The 23365-nt window shown below is 40.2% G+C and overlaps 1 protein-coding gene and 1 long non-coding RNA gene across 4 annotated transcripts in view; both read left to right on the top strand.

The window, feature by feature from the left end:
* LOC309360148 overlaps nucleotides 1-16625 on the top strand; it is a 61653-nt gene extending 45028 nt beyond the window's left edge. The window contains exons 2-3 of the long non-coding RNA XR_014163937.1: nucleotides 16366-16424; nucleotides 16469-16625. This is a non-coding gene — a long non-coding RNA (uncharacterized lncRNA). The remainder of the gene's footprint in view (nucleotides 1-16365; nucleotides 16425-16468) is intronic.
* The window catches only part of FSTL4 (follistatin like 4), a 350480-nt gene that overhangs the window by 266912 nt on the left and 60203 nt on the right, over nucleotides 1-23365 (top strand). The gene's annotated exons all lie outside the window — the stretch shown is intronic.

Genomic DNA, 23365 nt, shown 5'->3' with positions numbered 1-23365 from the left:
GAAATTATGCATTCATTTCTACTATAAAGCCCTCTCTTGTTTATTATTGCGTGGCGACAACAAAAGAAGACCCATGTATTTACTTTCCATTAAAATGCCCAGTGTTGCTCTCTGAATTCATGCAAACTAAATGGATCAACAAGGGAAGAAATCAAACTCTGTATGTCCCCTCATTAAGGCAGCAGTTGTAAACCCTGCTTTTCTATATTATTACCCCAGAGACGTGCAAATTTAACCATGTGCTGCTTACTATCATCACGATCTAATTCACAGCACTTCCGCACGCTTGTTCTTTGAACTTCTTTTTAAAAAAGAATTAATAAAAAACTAAATTATTAAAACATTTTGAGTGCAATGCAGTCATAATATGACAGGATAGACAAACCTTGAGAAAAAAATTAAAAATCCACAAAGAATAGAGAGAGTAAGAAAATAAAAACCATAGGTCAATTTCACAATTGAAAGTTGTTTGAGGGGAAGAGAGGGTGAACAGGAGGAGGATAGTACAACAGTTTGTTGCTGCATAAGTCTTTCCAGAAGTTCATTTGAGAAGATGATAGAAGCAGCCCCTGTTCAAAGTTACTGATGAAGAAGAGACAGGGGAACCAAGTTGTAGCAAAGGCACCAGGTTTGACATAGTCCATAGCAAGCCAGATGGCATGTCTGTTTTTCAAGCAAAGCTATGTGTCTAATAAGCCTATACCAGCCCAAAGGGTAGAAGAATTCTAGATTGTATCATTTTAAACTGGAAGTGGGATATTTGTTTACAATGCTCTCTCTCACAAAAAGTCCTTCAGACAGAACCTCCCCACTTCCTACAGCTTCAGCTCAAAGCCATAATATAGCCCTCTCTGAAGTTTGAAGTGGAGTCTTCAATTCTACTACTTCAGCCATGTGTCAAATTGCCCTTACTGAGCCTCCAAACAAGGATACCATGGATAGTTGCAGTCCTTGAACTGCTTCTCCTTCATTTCAGTTGGGTTTGTGCTGATGCAGTGCTGTGGAGCAGACTTCCAGAATAATGAGAAGCATTTGGACTTTGGGCTGTTTCTTTGCAGGAGTTTGCTAATTAGATCTGTGAGCCTTGAAATAACCTTGTCTGGGTTTTGAAAGGGCTTTTGCAGGGACACTCTTAAAAGGCCTGTCTTTCTAATCAAAACACTATGCTCATTGCAAGGAGCTTTGACATTGCTGTAAAATAAGGCTATAATATTTGCAATATTAAATTTATTATGTGCAATAACATTTATCACTGCCACAGTGATTATCTCCCTCAAATTAGAAAAGAGGCAGGAAATCTATCAGCCGTAAGATGGAAGAACATTGAAAGTAGCTAGTTAACCTTTTGTCCAAAACACCAACAGCAAAAAAAATGCTTTTGTAATAAAACCGTCTGCTATTCTCCTGACAGCTGCAAGGTGCCAGATAAAGAAAAGTGATTAAAACAGGATCGGGAGGATTATCCTTGGACCAAATGTCATCATAAACAGGTTTATTGATTTAAATATTTAAGCAGGCACGTCTTGTGACTGAAACCGTGGAGACAACTTCACATTGCAAAATAAAGCTAAGGATCTGTGTATTCCACGCATTCTGTTTTGGTAAACTTTTATGAGTTGATGAGCATGTGCAGCCTAAGGAGGAGGTTTCAGTCTAGCCAGGTCCTGAGGGATTTATGGATTGTGGTCATGACACATGGTCGGCTGAGTATTTGCCACTGAGCATGCTAATTGGTGTGGCCTGCTCTGATGTTTCTGAAATGTCATCTAGGTACATCTGTGTCTCCAGCTGCTTATGCTTCAAAAGGACAGAAAGGCTGCAAGAAAGCTCTTATTTAAAATGAAGATAGGGGGTGAAAATTTGACCCATGTACAGGTGGCATATGACAGTAGCAGTCCATGTGACTCATCACTCAGGAATGCCGCTTAGAACTCCCTCTGTGTGGATCAAAGTCAGGATGCATGTGACTCTCAGGGCAGATAGGCATCATCAATGCACAGCTGATGTAGTTCTTTCTGAAGCAAAGAACTTGCCTCTGGGCAATACGACTTCCAACTATAATGGCAGAACATCCATACAAAAAAATGAAAATCCCTGAAGATAGAAAACTAGGATGTAGCCAACCACACACTCCATCAAGCTCCCATATAATAATGTGTTGCCACCAGCAACACATTAATATTATTGACGTGAGCACGTCTCATGGCCTGTGTGCATGGCCTGTGCACATCGCCACAGGATATTGAGGGGCCCAGGCTGCCTCCTTGAAACTTTTCTGGGGGCAATTTCCCTCTGATCCCCTTCTGGTGACCCTGCGAGATGCCATGTAACTGTCTTAGGGACTCCATTCTGGATTTGTGTAGAGTATACTCCTTAGCCTTTTCTTCTCCTGAAGATGTCCCATAAGGCAGCGAGGATGGATTCCCCCCTGAGTTTACTCCCAAAGCCTTTCTCATGAATAGTATGGCAGCAGAGGTTTAGGATCAGCATTTTCCTTCTCCTAGATGGGCTACCTTCCCATGCTGATAAGCTTCCCTGTTCACATATATACATTAATGATCTCATCTAAAAAGGTTGATCTTGGAAAATCTGATATGTGGTTAGTAAGTGTGAAGTTGCATGCCTTACAATAGCACACATTACTTTTCACTGGAATGAGGAGAACACAGGAATCACTTGCAGAAATTATGCTTTGACTAGGGATTGCAAAACATCTGAATTGGCCTGCAGCAGTCATTTGAGCACTGTTGTGCTCATGTAAAAGCATCTTTCAGCACAGCTTCTACCTCCCAACCCCCTCATATGTGTTGTTCCCTTTTGCTAATGCATGTCAACAAGCCTATTTATTATGCAGATGGGAGCGAAATGTTGGTGTGTTTGTTGTGAGGATATTAATATTACCAAGACATCCTGGGGTTGTGTGCAGGTTCTCACTGCAAGCGTGTCTTGTGGTAAACTCATTGTAGTAGCATGCATGCACAGAGAGATGTATTTTAAGAGCAGTTTGGCTTGATGTCAAAGCACTTTGTTTCTTCAGGAGATGCCTCAGCAGTAATAATATCCTTGCACAGAAGGAAGGACAAAGGCTTTGGCATTAGCAGATAGCAGCAATGCTGTTAGAGATCCTAGCGGTTTTATAAAGCCATACATGCATACAGGAGCATGTGGGAATCTTTATTCATGTTTCACTGGTGCTTCTCTTGCTCATCCTCAGAGCTACTTTGGGAATTGTAATAACCTAATTTATAATCTATAGAGATGTGAAGAGTGACTTGCCAAATGTATTCATAGGCAAGTGGGACAGTCTTGCTCATCTCCACCAAAGTCCGGCTTGGAGCTGTATCCTCTTCTAACACTGGCCAGCCAAAAATTTATGGGAAACCTACAAACAGAGCCCAAAGTCCACAACCCTCAAGTTCTTTGTCTACAGAATCTAGGATACAGAGATAATACTGCCTCTGGACTTGTATACTCAACAGACAATATAGACTTTCAAATCCAAAGAAAGAAAGAAAAAAAATGGCATCTCTAAGGCTCTTGAGTAAATTTAGCAGGCAGAACTAAGAGCGGGTCTTCTTATGGATCAGTTACTCCTTAAAGAACAAGAAGCGGAGGATAGGAAAAAATGGTAGTTTTCATGATGAAAGAAAGTATGCAATTGGTTTTGCAAGGATTTCTTTTCAGTGCTGCCTGGAGTTGGAGTGAGTAGTGATGTAGCCTTATTTGTTGATGACACCAAATTACTTTGAGTGGTGAAATCTATAGTACATTGTGGGGACTCAGGAGATCAAAAATATTTCTCCAAATTGCATATTTCTCCCTGGCATGACCTTCAATATCTCCATTTTCTTCTATCTGCAGAGCTGTTATCATACTAGAGAGGCAACAGAAGTTCTCCTGAGCCAGACTTGAATTCGAGCCACAGGAGCCCCTAAATTCATCCCCATTTGGGGTCAAAATCCAAGATGGAGAAGAATGTTTGGTTTCACTCACTTATCCCTGCCAGCCTCACCACTCCCTCCTGCTCCCAAATTCTAAATATGATAGCAGCATGGTCACTGTTGCTGAGTGGATCAACAACACATAAGTAATGAGATTCTGGGCACTAGCTTCTAATATGCTCATAGTACAGTACCGGTATTTATATTCTCTTTTAGTATCAGGCACTCCAGTTCCTCTGTTTTGGCTTTGATGTTTATGCCATTAACATATAAATTCCTGTATGTTGCATCCTTCTCCTGCACTGAGGCCTGGAGCAGTATTAAAAATATAACTTTGTCACTCCTCCAGTAATAAAACCAGTGATATTATAACATGGAAATGCCATCAGCTCTGCAATATTTGTGGAAGGATGAGCATGTCATAAATTATCTTCTGTATGGCAATTCTTAATCACACTGAGCTGCGGTATCCAATAATATATTGTAATACTAGTAGGCACATAAGAATGATGAACATATATTTAAAACCCTAGGGAAATTAAACAATTAACCATAGAACGGGTACAGGTATGAAGACTGCCAATCTGGTATAGATTTCAGCAGATGTGGGTTACTAGCTGCATTCTGACAATGCATTCCTTCAGTCACCCACCCAGCATATGATTCTTTGTGTTCTCTGCTGGTAACTAACTTCTGATAACATCAATAATAATAAATTATGGGATTTCTCACATAAAATGTGGCCAATACAGTTAAACAAAACACATGTTTTCTTTGCTACCTCCTCAGAACTGACAGCTGCAGTGAAAATTAATATTGCTAACACATCCAGTATGTTCAAATGTATTAACATCAAATCAGATCTGACATCTTATATTACAATATCTGTAGTCACAAGAAATCTACTCTGGATTCTCACACTCATTCACCTATAGAGTATTTACCTTTAGTTCCTGCAATACTTCCCTCCCTTCACAGCACCCATCCTACAGAATCCCCAAATGCCTGGGAGGAATGTATGTTCTTAGAAGGAATTATGGGAAAATAGAACCACAGTTCTATCCAAACATTTCAGAGAGCTCTGCTCCCTCTTCCTGTCAGTGGCTATGAACCCATGCAGTAATCTTTTCTTTGTTGGTAGCCTTGTGGGAACAATAACGGAAATAAAATTGCTAGGCATTGTTGTAAGCAAAATAGATTCTGTATAGCTGCAACTCGCAAAGGGGTTGGCTGATGTGTAATGTCACACGGAGAATGGGGGGGCATTGAAAGGGCAACCTCTGTGTGAAGTTAAGGAAGGAGATAGAAGGCTCTTGTCTTATGCACTTTCCCAGGTACCAGATCTCTTCTACCCATGAAATAGGTCAGTTTTGGCCCACATTCAGAGTTCAGTTGGTGGGTAGAGGGATGAACAATCATTAGATACTTACTGTAACTATCCTGGATGTTGAACTTGCTTGGTGTTGGGGCAGAATCCTAAATAGAGAGAATTGTATCCTGAATTTCTGACATCCATCCCCCTCACCCCATGATTTAGTTAGAATTTGATCTAGAATTCATTTCTCCAGCTTTGATCTAGAAATGCATTTTTCATGCTTTCAGCAATGTCTAGGGGACTAAAGCAAGGGCCGGGAACCTGGTGTCCTCCAGATGTTGTTGAGCTACAACTGCCATCAGCCCCATCCATCACCTATGCTGGCTAAAGCTGATGGGAGCTGGAATCTGACAATAGAGGGTGCCAGGTTTTCAATCATTGCACTAAAGGAAGCATTATTGTGACACCCAGTATGAAAGTTAGGGTAAAAAAGGCCATGGAAAGGCACTGTTTCTTTTTATTGAAATCAATGAAAGCATTGTGCTAACTTGATAGTGCAGCCAAAGATCAAATCTCAGCTGTCTTGTACTTCATGTATATTGGGCAATGTAAGAAATTGAAGCAGCATGTTGTTGATTAATTAGCCAGAATACTGCCTGCTTTGAGCCCATTGTAGCAGTAATTCTCAGTCCCAACCAAAATGTTGTTCTTGAAGGACTGTGATAGGAAAGGGTTGGAAATATAGGAAAGGGTTGGAAAGAATCCAGAAAAAGTAGCAGATTCCATTGCCATCACAAGAAGTGAATGATGGTCAGAAAGAAGAATGGAAAAGAAACTGAACTATTACAGGAGAGAGAGAGAGAGAGAGAGAGAGAGAGAGAGAGAGAGAGAGAGAGAGAGATTGACCTTCCACATTGGGGTGTGGGGCTTACTTTCTACCTTTGTAGGGACTTAGCCTGAAAAAAAAGGGAAAAAAATGCTCTCTACATTTCAGTGAGGTAAATAGTATTGTGAGAAGTATCTATAGAGACAGGAATGAAATATCTAACTGTATAGATATGAAGCCTGATCATAGGCAGACCTAAGTCCATTGATTTCATTACCAAACTGTCAAACTCTACATAGAAGCAGGCTGAGTATGCTTAGATATCAGCACAAAGTAATGTGACAAATTTAGTAACTACAGATTTAGGTGAAACTACTACTGATTTAGATTTACCAATTTCGGTTTCTCACTACTACATTTCCTTACCTATTCTCCCCTCTACAGTGGGACCTCTGGTTATGTACTTAATTCATTCTGGGGGTCCGTTCTTAACCTGAAACTGTTCTTAACCTGAAGACCACTTTAGCTAATGGGGCCTCCCACCACTGCTGCGCAATTTCTGTTCTCATCCTGGAGCAAAGTTCTTAACCCGAGGTACTATTTCTGGGTTAGCGGAGTCTGTAACTTGAAGCATATGTAACCTGAAGTGTATGTAACCTGAGGTACCAGTACTTGTTTACTTCCGGGAACATTTCCAGCTTTCCTGCCAAGCTGCTATTGTTAAAAACAAAACAGCCAACTAAAATATTTCTATCTTTAAGGTGAATTTTGCCCACTCAGTGTTACAACTGAAGTTCAGAATATATGACTTTCTATCCAGGTATAGACAGATATACAGCAAAATAGCTTATAATTTAGATAGCAGTAACTGCACATATGCAAACAAACAAACAAATAAATCCCAGAAGAAAACAGTCTGACTTCTGGTGTGTCTGTGTGTAATATTTGAATGATGTTTTTACATAGAGCCAATTTTAGAGGAACCTAAACAAATTCCTAACATATGCTTCCTTCTGAAACCAAAAGAGATGAACTTGTGATTCTTCAAGATTCTGGCTAATTGGCAGAAACAGCAAAATACAGTAGCAACAAACAGATTTTAATACTCTCTAAAATATTTCTCCAGAGGCAATTCCTTTCTCAGCTGTGTGCTGAGCAGTAATGGTGCTGAGCAGTATTAAACTTTTACTAAGACAAAAGCCCCAACCCTTTATTGCCAGCATTTTTATCCTCACCATAAATGGGAACATCTCCAGAATTTGGAAAGCTACCCAAGGGATTTGAAACCAATTATTTTCACCATTAAAACAGAATAGGATTAGGCACCCACTTTCCTTTAGGTGCCTTTCAAAATGCCAGGTGTATACTATTCCATCTGAAAATTGTTAAAAGAACAGTTTCATTCATTAATGTTCTGGCTTTATTAAATACTTTAATTATTATTTATTTCAATTAGTCATGTTGGTATCTTCAGTAGGTAAAAATGTTATTCCCGAAGGTTTCACTGTGACAACAACAAAATAATTTTGTTAAATTTAGCAAATGGCAACATCAGAAAGATTTCTTGTTTATTGGTGCCAAACTATGCCTCTCCTGGAAATCATTAAAAGTAATTACACTTTAAATATAATGTTGTTACATTTCTCACATAAGCCCTAAAGACTGTTTCAAAATTTTGGCAGGTTGGGGCCTTCAGGGTCCCCCCCCCCCATATATTGTCATGTTATGGTTTCAAAAGACTTAATGCCCTTAAAAAAACAACAACTTCTCCTCGGTTTAATGCTTATTATGCTGGATATAAGTGGTTGGAACTTCTTGTTTAGTGTTATCCAACATAATCACTGTGTGAAATGGTCTGAGGTAGAAAGGAGATAAAAATAAACCTGAATTTCATGAAGCCCAGGTAAGCACAATTCAATGAGAATCTTTACTGCTTTCACTAACCAAGTAATCATGTTGGATTGAGGGAAATCAATGTCCTATCAAGTATGGAATGCAGAACTAAGCAAATAACAGATCAAGATCTAGATGAGAATGTCTGTCTATGTTTGAAGGTCTACCAACCTAACCATAGCACAGTCTTCTTCCATTAAGAGGACACCTAAAGTATCTTCAGTGCAGCTTCTCACACTTTCATAGAATCATAGAACTGCAGAGTTGGAAGGGATTCTGAGGGTCATCTAGTCCAACTCCCTGCAAAGCAAGAAAATTCAACTGCTTGCTGCAATTTTGAGATTTTAGAGGCAGGCTTTGACCTAAGCCAAAAGTCTGTAGAAAAAAATAGACTTCTCTATTCATCTCAAGATACGGGATACAGCATGGATGTTGTGTTCAGAGGAAAACACACAGTTGTCCATGTTTCTTTCCACCTATTGCTTTAAAGGGGCTATTCCGGCACACTAAATCTTCAGCCAAAGTACACACCAAGTTCATACCATTGTATAATAAGGTCCATCTCATAATTTAATAATAGTGCAACACAAAATAACATTTCAAAATACACATGCACCACTTTCAATCTTATTTTATTCCCTGGCCGACATTTCAAAGCTCTGTTCCTTTAGTGTATTTGTCTCATAAAATGACACATTGGAGATTTATGAGGGATCATAATTCATAATGAAAAGGCTGGAACCCTTTAAAAAGTGCCAGTTTAGCACCAATTATAGGGACAGGGCTGGTGGTAATTTTCAACATACCATTAAAGCATCCAGTTAAATCATTTGGAATATGCCCAGGTTCTCCTTTTCAAACACCCATGTCAAATTATAGGTGTAATGAACTGTATCCACACATAAATGATAGAATTATACCAAGCATGTTTTATTGGTTCCACAGTCCATTGTTTTAGGTTATACTGAATATGAAGCATTAAAAACAACAACAATAAAATACTGAGTGCTGCTTCTGGTTGGCTACCAGGTCCATCACATTTGATATCTAGTTGAGACATTTCTCCACTCGATCAGTTTTACAATATAGAGTACACACTAAACTAATAGCAATAAAATCTAAACTGCCATAAGCCTGCTAGCTAGTCCTTAAATTACATTACAGAAGACAGATACCTGTTGCCTCCTGAGTTGAAGAACTCGTTCTATCAAGGTCAGTTCAAGTGCAGTTTGCAAGGTTATTGTTTCCTTTTATGCAATAAGTATGGAGAACAGGCCTATCTTCTGATGAAAGCCTGGGCTCAGATGATCAAGATTAATTAAGATTACAGAGTATTAAAACTGTATGTTTTCAAATCAGAAAATGCACTCGTATCTGATCATTTGCAATAAAAGCTACTGCAAAAAATAAGCATTTTAAAAATATTTACAGATAATTTGTTGGTGCAAAGGAATGGAAATTTAGCATCATATTAGGTGATCATGGAACTATATTGAGAGATGCTCAGAATTCATAAAATGTATAGGGATGTAGGGATCATGAAGTTCTCCCCAGAAGCAGGGATGCAGCAGAACTTAGGGCCTCATTTAGACATGTGTGCATTGCATGGCAGGGTGGTGGTCCAGGACTGATACAATAAAATGAAGTTTTTTGAGGGTAGTCATATGTGGGGCAATTAGCAGCTGTCTGGCTAGGGAAAAACCTTTCTCGCCCATCTGATTAATGCAGAATTTGAAAAATGAGACCCAGGGAATGGCAGGTTTTGAAGCCAAAAAGGTGGAGGTGAGGCTTTTGTACTTACAGCTTTGATTTCCCAAGGTTTAGCAGGTGCTTGTTATGACAAAATTGCCTTACTTTGGGGCATTTTTATTTTTACTCCACTACTTTAGCAGACCGTATAATAACTAAGGTAGCATGCTCTGATTTATTATTATGAGATACATTCAATTATATGTCGAATGATTTGATATTATTAGGAACTACATAAATTAAAATGCTTCAGAAAGCATTTTATTAAATGCCCTTTGGGTAGGTACTGTATTATGTCTCATTGAAAACCATGTTATGTTTGTGAATAACACTTCATTAGGAAAGTTATGGTTTAAGTAACACATCATATAGTTTAGGAATAACAAACCAACCAATGCTCCCATTAATAGCCTAAAGCTTTCAAATGCATTAAAGATTGTTCTAAAATTATCACTGTTGGTTTTCCCTGCTCACAGAGATTATTTTGCCACTATAATCATTGCAATTGGGTCATTATATATTGTTCAAAATTGCAGTTTCCTGTCAGGCTTTAATTGTTATGTAAACTTGCAGATTTGTTTAGACTGGAGGTACATTTGTGGCACTTTACACAATGCCAAAAATAATTTTTACCCAATTCATAATATGAATTATGTAATGCTTGGTGGATGTTGAACGCTATTTTTTTCAAGTTCCATTTTTTTTTAATGGAGTGATTAATGTACTATAGCATGCTTCTTATTTTGCAATCTCCACCAGGTGACAGCAACCAAATTCTGAGTGCTTTCAGAGCCCCAAAACATCACAATTACTCTAGGTCTTGATGAGCTTCTGGCTTCTAGTATAGGAGGGTTTGGATTCTTCTCATTTGTGAAGTCTCCCTGGGGTTACTTCCCTTGGAATTCATAAATAATAAATTCTGCAAGTGCCCATACTCAAATTATGAAAACAAAATGGTTTTGGTTTTTGTCTTGTGGGGATGGAATTCATAGAAGAACTCACCTGAGTGTTTGGTTCCTTGCCTTATCATCTTTTGTCCTCCTTTTCATCCCTCCTTCACCTTGCCTTCTTGACAATAGATGGGCTTTAATGTGTAGCCACTACAAACTGTAACCTTGACAGCTGTGTATAACTCCATAAGAAGTGGGTTACTCCCTCAGAGCAGCTTGTTGGCTATTGCCTTCAATTTCCAGAGCAAAAACCAACTAGACCAGAAATATATTGCAACATTTCACCGGCTGCTGTTGGGGAGTAAAATATAGCTGGAACTAATAAAATTGTGACCTTAGGACTTGAACACTTCATAAATAGTAGGCATATAATCTCTTCAGCCTTTTTGTTCTACTCAGGCTTGAAAGAACACTTTCCATGGTAATGAACATCTTGTTATATTAAGCACGTCTTTGAAACTTTGAGCATTTAGTTCTGTGTTTGATGCTGACAATAAATACAGGGTAAATTGTAAAAGTTCGGTGTTTCCAGTAACTGGGGAATATATGTGCCCTGTTCTGACAACCTCCTCAAGCTCAGCTGACCTTCTGCTGCCTTACATACAAGTTATGCACACATAGGCTTGCATGTAGGAGGGAAGAGTACTCTTCCCTGCTTGTGAGTTTCCCACAAGTATCTGGCCACTGGCCTGATCCAGAAGACTCTTCTTATGTTGTTAAGGTTAGATGAATACACAGAGGTCAGGCAGAGAGCCAGCATGTGCAATCCTTTCCCTTCCATCCTCCTCCCCCTTTGACATCGTCAACAGATGTAATTTTCAACTAACAGGAGTAGTCTTTGTGTAGGAAAATGAATCATAATTCAGTGGATGTTCTCTTCCTTAAACACTGTTATCGCAGCATATGATTTGGTCTAAGTTATCCGTGAGCAGTAAAACACTTGTGAAGCCAGTGGAATAGTATGCATGCTTACGCAGATGTAAGCCCCACTAGGTTCAATAGGGCTTACTTTTTGGTAAGTGTGCATGGAGTTGATTGCAGCTTTAGAATCTGAAGTGAACACTTCTCTTGGGTGCTCTTCATTCCTGTACACCTTCATGAAAACACATTCTTTCCCATTTTCATTCCTGGGGTTCTCCAGGGGAGTGACTAAAAGTTAGGTTCCTTTTCTATTTTCCAAATTGTTCAAATATTTCATTATAGCAGCAAGTCCCTTCAGAAGTACTTTTGCTCATTGAACCCTCGAGATAGTCTAAGGCTTGTTGCCTCACTGCGGTTTACACGCAGGAGAATTGGAGAATTCGTTCCCTTATCTTTCTTCTTACTGATTGACTCCACCAGATGACATATTTATTGAGCATTCAACCTCATTTGAAGGTTAGACTGTATCCAGCATTTATTACTTATTCTGATTTGTTTGCAGAGTTTTTATATAACAATGAGCATTCATCCTGATTGGCTTTCAGGATGTTTACACATATTCTCATTGACCTTTCATCCCACACTTTTCAGTGTGTTTCCTTGTCACTTGAGAGACAGCAACTGGCCCAAATCTCCCAGTGTGCTTCATGGAGTTGGGAATTGAACCCTCATCTCCCAGGTCCTAGTCTGGCACTCTAACCGCTTCACCACACTGGCTCTTCCCTGCTCCTCCCTTCCCAACTCCTAGAAAAAAAGAAAAAGCTAGGCAGAGAAATAAACAGAAGCACTTAACGAAGGGAGAAAGTAGCGAGTGGCCCCTGATTCGCTGGGTGTTTGCCAATGATTCCATCCATCTTTTCCTGTCTGTCTCAGGAAAAGACATTCTCACATGAGGATGTGGAAGCAGAGCTCTCATATGATGGGTTCTGCTTCTGTTGTGAGGGTAATGTCTTGGCGGTTTGTTATCTCTATAAGATCTCGGGTCTCTTGCAGCTTTTCTGGCCCTTTTCATGTAGCAGCCATAGAGGCATAGCTACTGAAATGGTAACCATGTATATATTGTTTCTGAAGGTGAAAACTTTTTACAGTTTGGGCTTTAAATGGATGCTGAAATCAAATTTCTCCCTCGTCCCCAGCTACATGTCTCAATACCCTGTAGAATGTGGAGAACTTAATTTAGGACTGGATAAATGAGAAACCGAGAGAACCAAGACTGACAAATCCTTCCATCTCTACCTGCAGCTAAATGGAAGGGTACATGGTGTTGGAGAAATCAATGCAGAACAGACAGAGCCTACCCACAAGCAGCTTAACACATTTGATGTGGTTTCATTGTATTAATTATTGCTGAAGTTTCCAAATATTGCAGACTCCAACTTCAAAACACATAATAGCAGCAGAAGCTAGTTGCAACATTTAGATGTACTGATAAATGAATCCCACAGACTTAATCTTTTTCAAAAAAGAAAAGAAAAGAAAATCCAAGTTACAAATAAGGGTCCCGTTTTTCTTGGTTATCAAAATATGCTTTTGCTCTAATTAGCAGAATACTGGAAGGCAGGAGCAATTATAGTTCTCAGTGAGCTATGCAGCCTTCGTACTTCATCATATTAGAGAGCCTTTTTTGTTTGGCTGGGGGAATGAAGACTGAATTACCCCTGAAGGGTCCACCCTTCAGTGGCTATTGCAATATCATATGTAATGCTTATTCGTATTTGCACATAACCTTTTGCTGGTTTCAGATCCCAAGCTCTTCTTTGCATGTAACTCTTCTGCAGGTCATGTATAACATGCTGCATTCTCTAAATTACAGGCTACTTGATCACCAACTGCCCTGTTTAGTATACCACAGCACAACAATACACATTTACAGTTTAATTAGAGAAGACAATTGACACATCATGCACAGAGTTGGCCCAATACGTTTAGCTGCCTGTGGCAAAGGACAAGATGGCAAGGCCAAATAAGCAACTGAATCTTTTTCAAACACTTGCAAATGGACAACATCTTCCACTGCACTTGTTCCAATATATGCATTTAAAGGCAAACCTATTCCAAAAGAATTCACAAACTGAAACATAAGCACCCTTTTGAACTTTTCTGAATTTTGGGGTGTAGTTCTCCAGCCAAGTAATGTCTACAAAAATGCATATACTGGGATAAAGTGTACATAATATAGTAAGGTAAAAGGTAAGGTAAAGGACCCCTGGATGGTTAAGTCCAGTCAAATTTGACCATGGGGTACGGAGCTCATCTCCACTTTCAGGACAAGGGGGCCACTGTTTGTCTGCAGACAGCTTTTCCGGCATGGCTAAATCACTTCTGGTGCACAGAGCATCGTGATGAGTGCCAGAACGCACAGAAACACCATTTATCTTCCCACCCCAGTGGTACCTATTTATCTATTTGCAATGATATGCTTTTGAACTGCTAGGTTGGCAGGAGCTGGGACAAAGCAACGGGAGTTCACCCTGCCGAGCAGATTTGAATTGCTGACCTTACAATCAGCAAGCCCAAGAGGCTCAGTGTGTAAGGAGTACCATGATATTTGCAGGGGGGCAGGCCCTGAGCACAGTGAGGAGTTGCAGAACCAGGCCCTTGCTGTGTTTGTATTGGGGGAGTGGCCTGGCAGGTGTGGCCAGATCAGGAGATGTGCAGCACCTGGAGGGAAGCCCAGGAGGAGTATATAAGGCCAGCTTTTCACCATGGTTCTTTACCACAGCAACGTGGTTTATATCCTGCTGTTGCCAGTTCCTGATCCAGCATGCTTGTCCTTGTTACAGTTTCTGATCCTCCATTCCAGCATTATCAAGTTTCTGTTCTCCATTGTTACCATCCATACCCTGGTTCCGGCATGTAAGGTCTGGACTGTTGCTGCCTACGACCCTGACTGTGACACAGTGGTTTAGACCACAGCACCACCCGTGTCCCATGAAAATACAGTAATGAAGGTAACACAAAAAATCATTAACTAGGGGGAAATTGTTTTGCAAAAAATGTGTATATTAGCCAAAATCTAGACAAATGTGTATATCAGGAGAAATTCACAGTAAAATGCTGATGAATTTTTATGGGACCGTAGTAGTAGTAGGAGATTCTCCTATCATAACATGGTACACACAGCTCTGGCCTCCAACACCTTAATGATGCTTCTCCTCCCCATCTCACAGAATGAGGCAACTAACTGTAGGGCTGGTCCTCAATATACACTGCCAAACCATTGAAATATTCTTTCCTTCCCACTGCCAAATTCTCAATACCCCCTTAGAATTTCTACAGATGTTTCCTTTCCACTAGGGCAGACTGTCTTCTTAAACCTTTCCCTAATTTGCTAGTCTTCTCTCAGTGGTTTGTTTTGAAATCCATAATTCCCTGTGGAGACTAAATCCACTGAAACACCAAACTATGATGTCTTTGAAATGCTGATTCAAAATTTTGTTAAAAGCCCTGGGAGCCTGCCAAGAATCAAATATGAAGTCTGATGAATTACCTCCTCACTTTATGCAGTAATGTCAAAGGATCTTAACTTCAGGGGTTCCAACTTTAAAAGACTTAATAGCAGCAAAACCTAGTTGCAACAATAGATGTGCTGATAAAATGAATCCTATGGATTTCTTTGGGAATTCCTGTGCTTTCATCTCTTGTTTCTCTTGCCCTCTGTGCTTTAGGGTTTCCTCTTTAATACTAACACATTTCTTTGTACTGCTGTGTTTACTTACTTTTCCCATTTATGCTGGTCTACAACTGTAATAAAATGTTGCTGTTGTACTTCTGCCATTTTTTCCATTGCCACTGTTAATAAGCGCTGTGTGTGTGTGTGTGTGTGTAGAGCACTGTGTGGTAGATATCTACCACTGCATGAACTTTGTAATTTTCATCAATATGTTTATAAAGTATGCTACATACTTATTAGAATAGCAATGATAGCATTGCCTGGTTATTACATTGAAGATTAAAATATTCTACAGATTTCTGAGGGGGCAACGGGCAGGTGTCACTGAGTGTCTTCAAGAAAATATTGTGAGCCTGAGGAAAATCTTGGTGAAATATTCATAATGTGTGAAAAGGAGGGTGGGAAGATAAAATCTTGCAGGCTTAGATAACTAAACTTAACCTAAATGGGCTGCATTTGTGCCACACAAAAATTGCTCTACTATGAAGTATAAATAAATGTTTCATTAAAAAATAAAGGAAACTGTGCTTTTGTCATGTGGCAACTTATCTTATCATAGAATGGCAATTAAAGATGTGCATCACATTCTTTTTAAAAAAACAACTTTTTTTATTAAAGATTTCTTGGTTTACAAAAATATGTGCAATGTCTGTTTTCAAGTTACATTTTCTACAGATCAGTTTCATTTGTTGAGACATTAGTGTTACATTAGGGAAAAAAGGGGGAAGAAGTATAGGGGGCCATGGTGAGTAGGGGTGGGGTCGGGTGGCGATGTTTCTATTTTACTTAATGTATGTGTGGGGTTTTGTGTCAGCGTCGCTTGTGCAGGTTCTCTTTACTATTCGTTTGTATTCCTTTGGTAGTGAGAGAGGTTGGGGTTGGCCTAGAGCAGACATGGCCAAACTTGGCCCTCCAACTGTTTTGGGACTACAGTTCCCATCATCCCTGACCACTGGTCCTGTTAGCTAGGGTTGATGGGAATTATAGTCCCAAAACAGCTGGAGGGCCAAGTTTGGCCATGCCTGGCCTAGGGTGTGGTTGTTTGTTTGTGATTGGCTGTGGTCAACTTTGTTTTCAGGTGTGAGTGAGGTGGGTAGGTGTTTTTTAATCAGATTAGCCATATTGATTTGTATGCTGTTGGCGGATTCTTGTTGTTGTTAGACTGTGTATGTGATAAAAGGGAGCCGTACCAGGGTGAAGGCGTCTTCTTCCATTTGTCCTCGTGTCAGTTTCAGTTTATTGGTTAGTTTTTCTAATAAGGCTGTTTCCCATACTATTTGGTACCATTAGTCCATGCTTACTCCTGACAGGTCTCTCCAGTGTCTGGCTATGATGTTTCTGGCTGCTGAGAGTAGGGTCCATCACATTCTTGATTAATGTGGTGAATGCTTTTAACAATATTTCTAGAAAAAAGAAGTAAAGAATGATGGTTTAGAAGCATTTGTTGCTTATTAGTAACCTTTATTCTTAATACTTGTATTATGCCTCTCAAACTGAGTTGATTACTAGATTTCATTATCAATTTTCACATTATCAAATGATACCCTTCAAAGAACGAAGCATAGCTCTCAAAGGGTAGTATTTGATTGAAGTGTTTGTTGGATCTAAGTAGCTTTACACTACTCTAATATTTCCTCTCTGCTTCTCTCCTCAAACTCTCTATGGATTGTTTATTTCTCTACTTCCAAAGCAGATGTTTCGATAGTATAGTTTAGTATTTTCATTATAAACTCTAGGAGCTTATGGAATAGTTATAAACATTAACACCAATTGACACTTGAAGACCAACACCATCAGTCTTTCTAGACTGTAGTCCACACAAACTTAATCCACATTAAATCCGTTAGTTTTTAAGTTGCCACAGGACTCTTGAGTTCTCTTTAATAATACAGAGTGCCAGTAATGGGGTCATAGCTCAGGAAACACCTCCTTTCTTACCATTTTGCTCACTCCCCAAGATCAGAAGGAAAAGCCCTTTTCTGTGTCCCACCTGGAGTGGAAGCACGTCTGAATGGGAAAACAGAAAGGACCTTCTCACTGGCTGTATCATAAGTATGGAACACCTTGCCCCATGGTGTATGGTTGAACCCTCCACAGTTGCTGTTTGTTGGTTATTGAGAACAATTTTTGTTCCATAGGCTTTAGTTGTATGTGGCAGGCGATATTTCTATATTTGATTTTAACTGCTTGGTTGTTACATTTTGCTTTTTTATGAAATTATAATTTTAAATGTTGTAAGCCACTATATGTACCAGAAAGGCGGGTAGGACATGCATGTTTTAATAAAATAAAACACAACATCACCCAATTTAAAATTAGTATCTCAAAAGACATCGGACAAGGACTTCTAAAATTGTTTGCTTGATTAATAATAATAATAATAATAATAATAATAATAATAATAATAATTTATTTCAACCCCACCCATCTGGCTGGGTTTCCCCTGCCACTCTGGGCGGCTTCCAACAAAGATGAAAAATACATTAAAATGTCACACATTAATAACTTTCATGAACAGGGCTGCCTTCTAAATATCAGGTAGTTGTTTATCTCTTTGACATCTGATGGAGGGCGTTCCACAGGGTGGCCGCCACTACCGAGAAGGCCCTCTCACTGGTTCCCTGTAGCTTTGCTTCTTGCAATGAGAGAACCGCCAGAAGGCCCTCGGGACTTGACCTCAGCATCCGGGCAGAACAATGGGGGTGGAGACGCTCCTTCAGGTATACTGGGCCGAGGCTATTTAGGGCTTGATGTGATACAAGATATGCTGTGGCTTTCTCCTGACTCTTCCTTCCTTCCATTCCCACTTTGATCAAGTGAGTTATTATATCATATTTAGAACAAAGCCACAGTCCACTGCAGTAACCCAAATGAAAAAGCTTTGTGGGAATCTTTTTGGGTAGGTGAGGTCAGGAGTCTCTGTTCAGCAGAGACAATATTTCTCTATGCATATCCCTCTGGCCCTAAGACCAGTCACTGTGAAAGCAGCTGCATGTTTGATACATATATCAGTGATAACTGAAATAACCAAATGTGACCTAGATTTCCATCCCTGCTTTTTTGATATTATAGCCTTTGAGCCTCATGCTGCTGTTTGCATGCAGCATTATTCCTTGCTGCTCTTTCCTATGTGTTGTTCTCCTGCCGACAGCAAATAGCTTTATATCCACTTACTGAGCACAGAAGAACAAGAAGGCATATTTAATCTACAGTGGCTGTTCTGTGTTGATGTATACTGCTGTGGCCAAAAATTAACACACACGCGCGCGCGCACACACACACACACACACAGTACTACCCCACACCAACAGCACTCAGAAATATTTATGAAAGTCATTTGGCCATTAGCAATTTTATAGTGTTAGTAAAAATTGATAATGTGTGGATATGATCAAACTGAGGAGGTTTATGGAGGTTTCATATTCAAGAGAGACAGCTTCGTTGCCATAACAACAGCCAAAACATAGCCACTGAGCCCTAGGCTGTGATATTGGATAAAGATGGAAGGCAGAATGGGAGGGGAGTTGTGGGCTCAGCATAAAAGGCCAGAGCTGAAGATCAAGAAATTATGCAGCATTGTGTAGCAACACTTGCTAAATGCATCACTATTCCAACAGCCAAATCTGTCCAGCATGCCACTGTCTTTTTACCACCTGAAAGCACTCTCTACAATAAAAAACAAAAAACATGTATTCCAACTGTAGGATCCTGACTGGCACCCAACAATCACTAAGCACCTATGGTAAAGTTAACAGTTATATTCCCAAGGGTGCTGTCTACCTGACCCAAAGAAATGCTTCTGTCAAGAGGGCTTTTCAGAGATCCAAGTAATGAGAGAAAGGAGGTCTGGGACCAGATCCTGCTTTAGCTGAGAGCACCCCCCCCCACCTCCACATATATAGTCAAAGGGAAATGAACAAAGTAGCAATCCCAAATACTTGAAAAAGTCTTGAATTGCTTAGCACAGCGTGAGCAAGCAGCTAGCCAGGCTTAAAGCACAGTTTGTTGTAGGCTTATGAAGCACAATCTCAAGGACAGACGTCACAGGAAGCCAAATTTGATCACAGCTTCTTAGTTTGCTTCCGTCACAAATAGCCCTGGTTTAACGTAACATGCAAAAGCACTTTAAATTTCCCTCATGCTGGTATCCAGTTGCTACGCTCTGGGCTCATGGTTCCCCAAGGCTCTGAGAAAGAAATGGAATCAAAGGTAGAAGGGCAACTAGGCTGTTGTTGTTTTTTTGGTTTTTTTTGGGGGGGTGGCTTCTTGGACAGGGCCTTCTTGGTGGCTGCTCCTAGATTCTGAAACTCTGGGAGGCTAGGCTGGCACACACTCAGCTTTCCTTTCATGGGTAAACACTTTTTTTGTTCAGATATGCCTTAGGCCACTTATAACTGCTGTGACAGGGTCTGTTGAGGATGGGTTCTGTTGGTCGTGGTGGTAGGATGCGTGTATATGGGAACTTTTAAATAATTGTCAGGGTTTTCAGTGCTGTTTTCAATATGGTCACTTATAAATATTTGTATCATTGTGTGTTTTTCATTGTGTTTGTTTTAATTTACATTGTGAGCTACCTTGGGTCCTGCACAGGGATAATGGTGGGATATGAATAAATAAAATAATAAATCAATGTGCTTCTCAAAATATGGAAGCTGTTAGTTACACCTTTCCAATGACACTTGTGCAGACAGTAAACACCTTTGGGAGGTCAGGACTTTTCACCGCAGTTCTGCTCCCCGTTACCAGCGTTCACTGAATGTGCAAACATCGCCTGAAAAGTGCATCCATATGTTGAAAAGGTGCAGCTGATTTGTCTTAGTTCTAGTCAAACCTTTTCCCCTTTTCTCACCTTGTAGGATTCAACTGACCTCTTTACTATCAGTTTTAACACATGTCCACTTGCCCGTTAAAGTTAAGTCTTTGGATGAATTATTTATCCTGATTCTGTTTTGAATGCGTTCCACCCCACCCCCCAGCTTGAATTATTTCCTATGTTCTTTCAGACTTGCTCAGAATGGAATTGGTAGTTCTTTCAGCTGAACAATTAGAGCCTTCCCCCGCGCTTGTTGTGGCACTGCATTGGGGCAGTTTTCATCACTGTTGTACCTGCAGAAACTTAACTATCCTGTCCCCACAATATGCAATGCTGATAGAAATAAAAGGATGGGAAGCCTTATTGCCACATATCAGGTGATTTTCCTTGGAGTGGCAGCTGGGCAATGAAGGATTAGCCCTCCCTCCTTCTTGCACTAGACTGCTGATAAAAACCCATCTCTCTCCCCTGACCCTCCTTGGGTTTGGGGAAGGGAGGGATCCAGTGCTGGATTTACGTATCAGCTAAACAAGCTATAGCTTAAGGTCCCACTCTCTCAGGGGGCCCAAATAAATTAAAGACAAAAAACTGGAAGTACATTTCCAAAATATAAGATAAAAAACAAATAAAATAAAACCTACATACAGCAGCAGTGTTTTGTGTTATGTAGGCTCCTATGATGTAAGTAATGGGCCCCACCTGCTAGCCTGCTCCCTATAATATCACTGGTTAGATATTTGTTGTTGTTGTTGTTGTTGTTTAGTCGTTTAGTCGTGTCCGACTCTTCGTGACCCCATGGACCAGAGCACGCCAGGCACTTCTGTCTTCCACTGCCTCCCGCAGTTTGGTCAGACTCATGTTTGTAGCTTTGAAGACACTATCCAGCCATCTCGTCCTCTGTCGTCCCCTTCTCCTTGTGCCCTCCATCTTTCCCAACATCAGGGTCTTTTCCAGGGAGTCTTCTCTTCTCATGAGGTGGCCAAAGTATTGGAGCCTCAGCTTCACGATCTGTCCTTCCAGTGAGCACTCAGGGCTGATTTCCTTAAGAATGGATCGGTTTGTTCTTCTTGCAGTCCATGGGACTCTCAAGAGTGTCCTCCAGCACCATAATTCAAAAGCATCAATTCTTCGGCGATCAGCCTTCTTTATGATCCAGCTCTCACTTCCATACATCACTATTGGGAAAACCATAGCTTTTACTATACGGACCTTTGTTGGCAAGGTGATGTTAGATATTAGGTCCATAAATTACCATATAGCATATATTCAAAACAAAAAACAGCAACAATTTGTTGTTGACAAAGGACAGCTGGATGTATAATGGGCCCCATTACCTTCAGTAGCTTAGGGCCTCCTCAAACCTAAATCTGGCCCTTGAGGGATCTTATCTACACCACTGAGATTTATCTTAACTAAACCTAAATTGTTGTGCAGGCAATTTTTCTGGAGGAAGAAAAGCAAGAACGAATGCAAAAAAAAATGGTTAAGCAAGCGGGGAGAGAAGGGAGTGTCAGAGGGAGAAGGTCATGAGTGAAAGATAGGAAAGAAGTGGGTCCACCACTTCTGGAATACCCAATTTTGGTGTCAGAACCATTCGCTCCCAACTCTGGCCTCATCCACTTCCAGTTAAGAGATTACAACTGTGGGCATGTGAGCCTCAGCACAAAAGATGAGGTAAATTCTACCTGCCATAACTACAAATCTGTCCTTATTTTTTGAAGGATTCGGCTTCTGGATAGATGTGGGGAGGAAGGAAAGACTGAATTGGAGGTTATTTTTTTCTGAAGAAAAGATTGACAGAATAAATTTTACACTTTTAGCATAAGATGAAGCACAGCTCAAAGAGTCATAGCCTGTGGACTTCACAAGTAAAGGATAGGCAGGCAAGGTTTAAGCTGCTAAGTACCATCTCACTGTTATGCATTTTTTAATGCCTCAGAAAACACCATTACTAATTTAGTGGAGAATTTACTGTAAAACACTTTGAAGCAGCATACCTATGATAGGGAGTATATATACATTACATTAATACTTTGAATTATGGCAATTACAAAATATAGCTGAGATTAGCACATTTGTACTAGGATTTTAGAAATAATTTTATTATACATGTTCACTCATCCGGTTCTTTTTCTCTCACATAAGTCCAAGCACTGGAGAAGCTCTGCTCAAATAACAAGACAGTAAAACCCATCTGTAAATTGAGATTTTGAAAAACAAAGTATGCACCCAAACCTGAAATCCCTTCCATATTTACATTGTACAAGGTGGTCCAAACGGACTATCTTTTACTTTTAGAACATTGTTAATTGGAGCAACTTTCTATCCTGCCACTAGGGGCGGGGAGAATTTGATTTACTTTGCATATTAATGAGACACTATCTAATTCACACTTATCAAACCAAAACACAGTCATCTTTAAGCATTTGCACCGCTCCAAACTTTGTACTGCGGGTCTCCTGCAAAGCAGTGTGTACAAAAATGCATATACTAGGGCAGGGCTCAGCAACCCGCGGCTCCGGAGCTGCATGTGGCTCTTTTACACCTTTGCCGCGGCTCCGGGGCGGATACTAGTGAGAGGAGGAGGCGCATTGTGCGCCCCGACACTCCCCACTGTGGCGGGCGCTGTACTGGCTGTGACGTCACATGGGGCGGTGCGTGCGTTAGTCACGCACCGTCCCGACGTCACCTTCCTGCCCGCTGTCAGATCGGAGGGCAGCGGCGCGCATGTTTGCGGCTCCCAGGTTTTTTTTCTTCGGAAACGGGTCCAAGTGGCTCTTTTTGTCTTAAAGGTTGCAGACCCCTGTACTAGGGGAAAGTGTGTGCATGTAAATGCATAAATTAGTTGAAAATAACATGCAAACGTGCATTCCATTAGGGAAAATTGCTTGCAAAAAGATTTCTGTTAGTCAAAAATGCATACAAAAATGTACATATTAGGAGAAATTTGTGCTAAAATATTGATGAAATTTCATATGAGTTATTGTATTTTTGAAAATTTCAAATTGTTGCAGAAAAGTTGGCACATAATTAAGTCTCCTTTTAAAATCAATGGGATGTAACACCCATTGATTGTTTTGCACCATAAATCTGATAAATAACTTAAAAACTTGCCCCCTCATTAGAGGCAATTTTATTTTAAGATTCTAAAGTCAAAGGCTGATTTTTAGAAGGGGCTACAATATTTCCTTCCTAACCCACAACAAAGTGCAGTTGCTAATTTTTTGAGACAAAATATTCTGGCTTTTTAATGAACAAATTCTACCTCCACTAACTCCGGGCAG

Source organism: Podarcis melisellensis (assembly GCF_964234715.1).
Source record: "Podarcis melisellensis genome assembly, chromosome: 2".
NCBI classification, from domain to species: Eukaryota; Metazoa; Chordata; class Lepidosauria; order Squamata; family Lacertidae; genus Podarcis; species Podarcis melisellensis.
Note: the sequence above shows the minus strand (reverse complement) of the source record. Positions and strands in the feature narration are given on the sequence as shown.